General features: G+C 41.9%; 1 non-coding gene across 1 annotated transcript; it reads left to right on the top strand.

Annotated features, from left to right (window-relative positions):
* Positions 1 to 7067: 7067 nt before the first annotated feature.
* Positions 7068 to 7140, top strand: trnak-cuu (transfer RNA lysine (anticodon CUU)). The gene has a single exon. It is a non-coding gene; the product is annotated as a tRNA-Lys (tRNA).
* The last annotated feature ends 2868 nt before the right edge of the window (positions 7141 to 10008 follow it).

The raw sequence follows: 10008 nt of genomic DNA on the forward strand, positions 1-10008 counted from the left end.
ATGTAATATCAAACTGAAGACAGAAGAGAGGATCTGAAGGATTATTTTGCAGAAATCCTAGTAATTCAAAGGATAGTGCACCAAAAAACAAAAACAAAAACCACTATGTATTTTAACACATCGATAAACCCATCAAAGGGGACTCTGAGTGTTTATGTGTGGCCTTCACTGTCACTCAGTCAGTGTGTCAGACTGAGTAAAGAGTCAGGGAGTGTATTTATAGTAGTATTCTGGTCCTTATTCAGCCAAGGCAAGGCTCCCTGCTTGATGAGCCAACTTGAGGGTCGAAAAATGTGCAGCGCTAGCAATCTGGCAGCACTTAGATTTACTGTGTTCACTCAGATGGAATAAAAGAAGAGCGAGTGTGCGAGGACCGTGTGTGTCCATGGGGAAGATGAGCCTCAGGGTTCGGGTATATGCACAGAATCAATCGTGTTTTTTCCCCCGCTTTTTGTTTTTTTCTCTCCTGATTCTCATTTAATAAGGGCGCACAGACCTAAAGGTTTCTCTCAGGCTTCAGATTTTATCAAATGGATGAGTCAACTAAACCTCACTAGAGGCACATGCAGCCAGCTTTATGTAAGCTAAAAAGATGCAATTACTGCAATGTTTATAAATCAAACAGAAAGAAAACAAGTTAAGCTAGAAAAAAAGGACTTAAAGCATAAGGACATCTATTGCATGAGCTAAAAGCAAACTACAACAAAACTACTGACATTTGCGTGGCTATAACACATTAATTACATGTGTAAACACATGCAAATGCACCCACACATGAACAACCACACCTGTTCTTTCTGAGCATCCCACTGCGCTGTGCTGCTTGACTGCATCCCAGCATCTTGCGGCTGAAGCCAATCAATGCCTTTTAATTACCAAGGGCCCAAAGCACTGGTCGATGCAGCAGAGAGAGAGAGAGATGCTCCAGACTTTGATTGATGCTCACTCTTCCCAGTGAGCCTACCTACAGATGTGTCGTTAGACTTGATTAATCCTGCCAAGCCACATCCACTCACTTTACAGACCGCCGTTTAACCAGCCTGGGCTGCTGCGGTCACAAGGTTAAGTGGACATGAGGTGTCTGCACGAGGAACACGGACCCCTAACAAATAAGGCAGGGGTGGCTGACTGCGCTTTACATTACTGGCTAGTTGCCTGCTATATTCCAAGCTCACTGACTAGCGGGAGATACTCTCAGCATGCCAAAACAAAAATCCTTCCAACAAATATATACTCAGTGATCATAGAGCACTGGCAAAGACATGAATCCTTAGAAGTTTTTACTCCACTTTTAAACAGAAATAATGGACTGAGACTAATCTCTTCAGTCATCTTTTTCAGTGTGCTCTCCATTGATGTGACATTTCACTTTGATAAAGTTGGGAAACCAATACAGAAAAGAAATTAAACTTAAAGCAGCAGAAGCAGAAATATTCTGACCTAATGTTATATGATTAGATCTCCCACCTATTCGACAGCTCCTGGCTTTTTAATCTCATTTGAAAAAAAACCCCTACAATGCATGATTCCTGTTTAAAAATATCCTGCATTTAAGTTTTGAGTTAAATCTTCAGAAGACCACTGTAAGCATTGGCGTCTTTTTGTGACATGTAAACTAAATAATGGTGTGATTTGTGGGATATATTTATGCAATAACAGACTGTCTTATGTTTAGTTGTTGCTCTCTGGAAAATCTGCAATTCACTGCAAACCCAAAGCAGTGTGTAGTGACCTGATACTCCAACTACTTTTAATTATGCATTTCGTTATTATATAACACTATTTACGATGTCAAACTACAAAATAAGAAGAGAACACTTAAATTAAAAAAGCTATTTGCTTCACACATTGAAAAAAATACACCAGAAAGGACACAGAAAGAATCAATCAAGGAGTAAAGATCCTCTCAGATGGCTCTGTGTTAAACTGAGAATGGCACATCGAAAAGACTCCCACACTGTTTCACTGTGACTTCGACACAAGTGGACATTAAGTGGACTCAACACATTTTCCCTCAGGTGTGACCACAAGATAAGCAGCCACTCTGTGGGTCTGAGGACATTGTTCCAACCTGACAGATAAAGTGGCTTGACTGTTCGGCAGACAGGCCTTCTTGTTCCTCCTCCTCCTCCTCACCACCACCACCACATCTGATCGATCAAACAGTTGCTGTAGCTCCATCTTAGCCCTCAACTCTGGTCTGACTCTGGACTGTTTATACTACTTATTGATTGGTGAATTTCAGTAAACAATGGTGGAAGCAATACTGTAATATTGTACTTGAGGATCAATGGTCAGTGTAAAAATACTGCACTATTAAAGGTCAACTGCTAGCCTTTTATTAAATATACTTAAAGGAGACTCCCTTGCTCACTTAAGGAGTCCCCACAGTGGCTCAGTCTGGCTCCATCCTCTTTTCTTGTGTGAAACCAGCCCTCTACATCCATTAATCTTCTCTGTGGTCTTTTCCTCCTGCCTTGCAGCTCCATTTTCAACATAATATCCCCAGTATATCCACTATCCCTCCCCTGCACATGTCCAAACCATCTCAGCCTGGATTCTCCAATTTTGTCTCCATCCTGTGCTGTCCTTCTGATGTACTCATCTCTAATCTTGTCCATTCTGGTCACTACCAATGAAAATCTTAGCATCTTCAACTCTGCCACCTCCAGCTCAGCCTCCTTGTTTTTTTGTTTTTTTTCTTTGTGCCACTGTCTCCAAATCACACATCGTAACAGGTCTCACTACCATTTTTTAAAACTTTCCTTTCACTCTTGCTGATGCTCGTCTCCACCCTGCCTGCGCTCTCTTTCTCTCTCATGAGTCTGTTGCCTTACATGTTTGACCACATCGGCCTTCACTAGCTCTACTCCTCGCATCTTTACCTGTCTCCATCTTCATGCATCATGTATTCTGTCTTGCTTCTCCTGACTTTTACTCTTGTCTTCAGGGCATACCTCCACCTCTCCAGGCTCACTTCCACCTGCTCACTACAGATCACAACATCATCTGCAAACTCCACAGAGCAGAGGTGGGACCAAGTCATTGTTTTGCAAGTCTCAAGTAAGTCTCAAGTCTTTATCCTCAAGTCTCAAGTCAAGTCTCAAGTAATGTCAGGCAAGTCAGAGTCGAGTCTCAAGTCACTGGTGTAAAAGTCCGAGTCAAGTCACAAGTCTGAAACTTTGAATTTCAAGTCCTTTCGAGTCTTTAAAAAAAAAACAACGAAAAAATAATGTTGCAGTTATATGCTAAATGTAAATATTAGACCATGTAATTTTAAAATCTGTGTTTTTCTCAACACATGACAAAATAGTGAACTTAGAAAATATACACAAATTGTGAAATTGCACCTCTTTAAAATGCAGCTCAATTAAACCTAGCTCCAAGAATAATTTTCACCGACAGTTCTGAGATAAGCTGCATGTTATTCTTGGATGCGGTTGTAGGACCGGCTTTAAAATCGCATGACAAAAATATCATACACATTAAAAAAAACTGTATCACCAACATAGCCTGGACAACATTTGCTAGTTAGATGAAGTCAGCTATCTCATCTTAGCATATTTATATGCATATTTATAATCATACGGTTCTTGGAGTGAGCGCATACACTCATGAAGTTTAGTAACTTCAGGTCACTGCAACAAGCCCAGGTACAGTTTACCGACGGATGGGTGCAGGACCTTGAAATGCACCGTGTAGAACGAAAGACCATCGTACGTATCATAAGTTTACCAGTCTCACAAATTGTCGTCATAAATACACATTCCTTAACCGTTTATTAATAGGACCTTTGAGCTCAACGGTAATCAATTAGCAGTGGAAATAATTTCTGGTATGAGTTACAGAAATGTAGCAGTGACAATAATACTGTATGCTGTAATCGTACTGGGCAATTAGTGATACAAAACAACTGTTTTATCCTGTGAATAAAAGTATATGTTTTTGTCAATGTACCATAATAACAGAAGCGAAACGCAATATTGTGTCAGGACAATTCACTATTTATGCACAATAAATAAAGGAGCATAGCGCGACAATTTCTGTTCAGCGCCAGACTTGCTTGTAACCTATATCACCAATTATGTTGTGAAAATGACGTATTAACTACAACAGCAGACTGACCTTCGTGTAAATGCTTGGAGCAGACTAACCTGTGAGCTGGAGTGTTCTGGGACGTTATATTTGATCTTTGAATGGCTGCAATCCAGTCGCCTCTTTGTTACTTCGGAAACATGGCTCGAACAATTTCTCTTCAACGACGTAATCCGATAACAACCGATCTCTTTACTCGTCGGCTTCCCGTGGCTGTCATGTGACCGGCTATTGCAGTTAATAATACAACAGCTTCTTGACATTTTTGTGTTTCTTTTTATCGCTGTATAACTGATTTTAATTGAAAGCCTGCGTGCGCTAGTACCGCTTGCCACGAGTTCCCAGAATCCTTTGCGGTTCTACCCGTGAATGACGTCACATTTTCAATCTCTATATAATATGCATGTTAAATTTTATATTTGGGGTGAAATATCAAGTCTTTTCAAGTAAACCGGTTCAAGTCCAATTCAAGTCCCAAGTCATTGGTGTAAAAGTCCAAGTCAAGTCACAAGTCTTAGAACATTTTTTCAAGTCAAGTCTAAAGTCATAAAATTAATGACTCGAGTCTGACTCGAGTCCAAGTCATGTGACTCGAGTCCACACCTCTGCCACAGAGACTCATTTGTTAACCTATCGTCACTACAAACAGTAGCAACTGTACACAATTATACCATACAACATTTATAGCTATAAACACAGATGCCAAACCCAGCAGCAGTTTAAACTTGGCTTAATCGGGGAGGAGCTAAACTGCTTATTTCACACAGTAGATGAAATGAAGGTCCACAAAAGGCCCATAAATGATGATGTACCATGAATAAAGCAAAGCTTCTTTGGCAGAGTAAAATATATAGAGAAAAATATCGAAATTGTTCTAGACTCTTTTGAGTTTGTGTTAAGCTAAAGACCAGTACATACAGCCGTGCATTTGTTTATATCAAAATATTATTTGCTCACCTAAAGCGGAGTTTTTAATGGTCAAATGCAGACCTTATTATCTCCCCAGAGAACTCACTTCTATCATACTCACTGCAGTGTATATCCCCCCTGACTCTAATGCTAGGTTGGCCATGAAAGAACTTTCTGCAGCCATTAACAAACACCAGAACAAACACCCCGAGGCTGCTTTTATAGAGATTGAAAATGTGACGTCATTTCCGGGGTAAAACCGCAAAGAATTGTGGGTACGAGTGGCGAGCGGTACTAGCGCACGCGGGCTTTCACATGAAAACAGTCACGCAGCGATAAAAAGAAACACAAAGAATGGCAAGAAGCTGTTGTATTATTAACTGCAATAGCCGGTCGCATGACAGCCACGGGAAGCCGACGGGCAAAGTGATCGTTTTTTATCGGATTCCGTCGTGGAAAAGAAATTGTTCAAGCCGTGTTTCCGAAATAACAAAGAGCCGACGGATGGCCTGGATTGCAGCCATTCGAAGACCAAATATAACGTTTCAGAACACTTCAGCTCACATGTTAGTCTGCTCCAAGCATTTCCACAAAGGTAAGTCTTCTGTTGTAGTTATTACATAATTTATCACAACATAATTGTTGATGTAGGTTACAAATAAGTCTTAATTTTAATTGAATTTGTTGCACTATGCTGCTTTGTTCGCGGTGGCTTTGCGGGCTAATGTTTGTTGTGTTTTGTAGGACAACCAGCCTACAAAATGCTGGAATGCAATCCAGACTGGACGCCCTCTATCAACCTGGGTCATATAGAGTTTAAAGCTGCTACCACAGTGAGATTTAATCGGTTAAGAGAGAGAGCGAGATCAAAACAGACACGAAAAGTCCCGCATATATGTGCTCAAGTGTTGTATTGAAGCAATCAGCTGAAGAATAACTGTTTTCCAGTATGCTGTTTTGCAATGTTGTTGGGGTTTTTTTGTTGCATTGTTGATTTGTTTTTCACCGAAGCAGCTAATAAAGCACAATGGAATACAATTTTGCGTCTTTCCTGTAAGATTCTATAATAGAATGAAATAATAATGCCAGTTATAAATAAAGACAATAATTGAATGAATTACGAAACTCTTTTTTTTTTTATTAGATCCGAAAATGTTGTGTAACACTACAACCTGAAACGACAATTAGATTGCGTTGGCCTGTACAGGAGATAAAGAAAAAAAATCTAACAACAGCTGTGAAATGGAATAGTCCAAATCACCAAAGTAAACTGGACCTGGGCTTGTTGCAGGGATCTGAAGTTACTAAACATTTTGTGAGTGTATGCACTCACACTTAGGACCATATAATAATAATAATGTGCGTGATGAAAGTTGGGCAGCACGCTAACGTCCTTACTCCACTCTGTATGCTTGTATGGGTCTGACCCTTTCACTCCTTTGATTTTTTTCCTCATACTTTTTTTTGCCTTTTCGTCAAGTCTGTCTTTGTATGGACCTGCCGTGCATCGTTTTGTACATAACTGTTTTTGGGGTAAATAAAATGCAAGTAGGGATTAAAACTGCAGAATTAATGATTACCGGCGCTGGAAATGCTAGCGCTTGATGCAGTGTTTTGATTTTGTTGCCACTTGTACCTACAATGCAATGCGCGAAAGTCACGTTGTCTGTCAATCTCTATTGTTGCTGGCGACTTCAACCACACAAACTTAAAGACAGTCCTCCCCAGATTCCACCAACATGTCTCCTGTCACACCAGAGGGGACAAGACTGTAGACCATGTTTATTCCAACCTGGCTGGAGCCTACAAAGCAACACCCCTCCCCTACATTGGACAATCGGACCATCTCTCCCTGTTCCTCACACCTTGGTATTCACCACTCATCCAACGTGTGAAACCTGCTGTGAGGACAATTAGAGTGTGGCCAGAGGGGACAGACGCAGTTCTCCAGGACAGATTCAAAAACACGGACTGGAATACGTTCACCCACACAGACCTGGACCAGTATGCCTCATCTGTACTGGATTACATCTCCAAAACTACAGACAGTGTCAGTGTCTAGCGCCTGGCTAGCTCAGTCGGTAGAGCATGAGACTCTTAATCTCAGGGTCGTGGGTTCGAGCCCCACGTTGGGCGGTGAAATTTTTTTGAGGGTGGCTGTAGCTCAGGTGGTAGAGCAGGTCATCTACTGATTGGAAAGTTGGTGGTTCGATTCCTGGCTTCCCCTAGTCTGCATGCCAAATATCCTTGGGCAAGATACTAACCCCAAATTGCTCTCCGATGCATCCATCGGAGTATGAGTGTGTGTGAATGTTAGCTATAAAGCACTTAGAAAAATGTGCTTGTGTGAATGGGTGAACGCCCAAGTTGTATAAAGCGCTTTGAGTGCTCAGATGAGTAGAAAACAAATTTCCCACCTGTTGGACTAATAAAGCTTATCTTATCTTAAAAGCACTATATAAGAACCAGTCCATTTACCATTACCATTTACCACCCAGAAACGGATCACCATGTACCCCAACCAGAAGCCTTGGATGAACCGGGATGTTTGTCTCCTCCTGAAGGCCCGCAACACCACCATTAGGTCAGGAGATGCACACGCCTACAGCACAGCCAGGGCTAATCTAAAGAAGGGCATCAAAAAAGCCAAACACCATTACAAAAAGAAGGTAGAAGAACACTTCTCCCACTCCAACCCCCAACGCATGTGGCAAGGACTCCAGACCATTACAGACTACAGGACCACCAAACCCTCCCCCGCATCCTCTGATGTCTCCTTTCTCAGCGAGCTCAACAACTTTTATGCTCGTTTTGAGCGAGGGAACCCCACAACCAAAGCAGACATGACACCAGGCCACCAACCTCTGACTCTCTCCGCCACCGATGTAGGAGCGGTGCTGAGCAGGATCAATGTCCACAAGGCTGCAGGTCCTGATGGCATCCCCGGGCGTGTTCTCAGAGCGTGTTCTGGGGAGCTTGCAGGAGTGCTGACAGACATATTCAACCTGTCCTTGGCCCATGCTGTGGTACCGGCCTGCTTCAAATCCACCTCCATCGTCCCGATACCCAAAAACTCCAACCCATCTTGCCTCAATGACTACCGCCCAGTAGCACTCACCCCCATCATCACAAAGTGCTTAGAGCAGCTGGTCCTAGCACACTTCAAATCCTGTCTCCCCCCCCCACCCTGGACCGCCACCAATTCACATACTGTCAGAACAGGAGCACAGAGGATGCAGTCTCCATCACACTGCACTCTGTCCTCTCACACCTGGACAACAACAACACATACGCCAGAATGCTGTTTATAGACTTCAGTTCAGCGTTCAGTACAATCCATCCCTCGCAACGCATCAGGAAACTGACAGACCTGGCCATCAGTTCCCTCATCTGCAAATGGATACTGGACTTCCTGACCAACCGCCCCCAACATGTCCGGCTGGATAACCGCTGCTCATCTACAATCCCACCTGTCCTCAGACATCCTGGTGAAATCGCTGCACTATCGAGAGCATCCTGACCAACTGTACAACAGTCTGGTACGGGAACTGCTCTGCCTCGGACTGGAAGGCGTTGCAGAGGGTTGTGAAAACTGCCCAGCACATCGCCAGAGAACCACTTCCTGCCATAAAGGACATCTACAGGAAGCGGTGTCTGAAAACGGCTGGGAAAATCATCAAAGACCCCAGTCACCCATCACATGGACTCTTCACCCTCCTGCCCTCTGGGAGGCGCTACAGGAGCCTCCGGACTAAGACCACCAGGTACCGGAACAGCTTCTGACTCACATTAAACACATGGACTGGACATACAAACACCCACAACCACCTACACACACACACAATGGACAACTGTACCCTCATACACACAATAATAACATGGACTGAACCACCACTCACAACCACTCTGTAGAAATTATCCACATATCTCACTTATCTTAACTGCACTACTGTATAATTCTGTATAAATAATCATTCTGTACAATACGATAATTTTTAATTCTACAACTGTTTATAACTTGCATAGTTCACATTTCTGTATAGTTTTTCATATTTATATCCTGTTCATAGCCTGTACCCACTACAGCCTGTACATACTTATAGCATATTCACAACATACCTTCATACCGTGTACATTATAACATACCATAATAGACCCATTTCTGTAATATACTTACTTACTAATATATTATTATTGCTAATATATATTGTAATATATCTGTATCATGGCTAAAGCACTTTCTGGATGGATGCAAACTGCATTTCGTTGCCTTGTACCTGTGACATGTGCAGTGACAATAAAGTTGAATTCTATTCTATTTAAAATTCTTAATATTCTAAATAACTATCTGTATATGTCTTTGTGCTACAACACAGCAATATAAAAAGTCATAAAACAGAAATAATATCAACAGAGAACGCTGTACTTTCATACAGTCTTTGAGCACATGTTTTTACCTTTGACTGTCAAACTAGAGAATTTTCTTGACAAAATATCAACTCAGTGTTTGTTTTTAAGGAATCTTCACCATCATTAACTTCAGGTACCGCATATTACTCTCAATAAACTTTGACCTTCAAAAACCTCATAATACTGCTTGCTAGGGAGTCAGTTCCAACACTTAATTAATTATCAGATGAGGCCTATAATAAAGACAATTATTCAGATTAGAAGAAGGAAATCGGAGGCTACGGAGCTAAATGACAAGCACAGTTGGTCACTTTGGCTACAGATAATCATCTTTTTAAGTATTAAATATTCTGTGTAAACTGCCAGTAGCAGTTCATATATTCTTAATTAGGATTAATGGCAGGCCAGCATTAAAATGTGATAGATAACGAGCATTACCAACTGGGGAGGTGGACATAAGAAAAATGAAGTCGTGAGGGCAGGTGGTAAAGTAGGGGTGGCAGCCTGCAGTCAGCACGTAGCGCCCCCGTGAGATGGCTCTAATGAGATGAGTATTTTCACCTCAGCAGTGCCAATACACACAACATTTTATGG

Source organism: Diplotaxodon limnothrissa, linkage group LG22 (genome assembly GCF_057381915.1).
Source record: "Diplotaxodon limnothrissa isolate DT_005_m linkage group LG22, D_limnothrissa_male_GT1.1, whole genome shotgun sequence".
Classification (NCBI taxonomy): Eukaryota; Metazoa; Chordata; class Actinopteri; order Cichliformes; family Cichlidae; genus Diplotaxodon; species Diplotaxodon limnothrissa.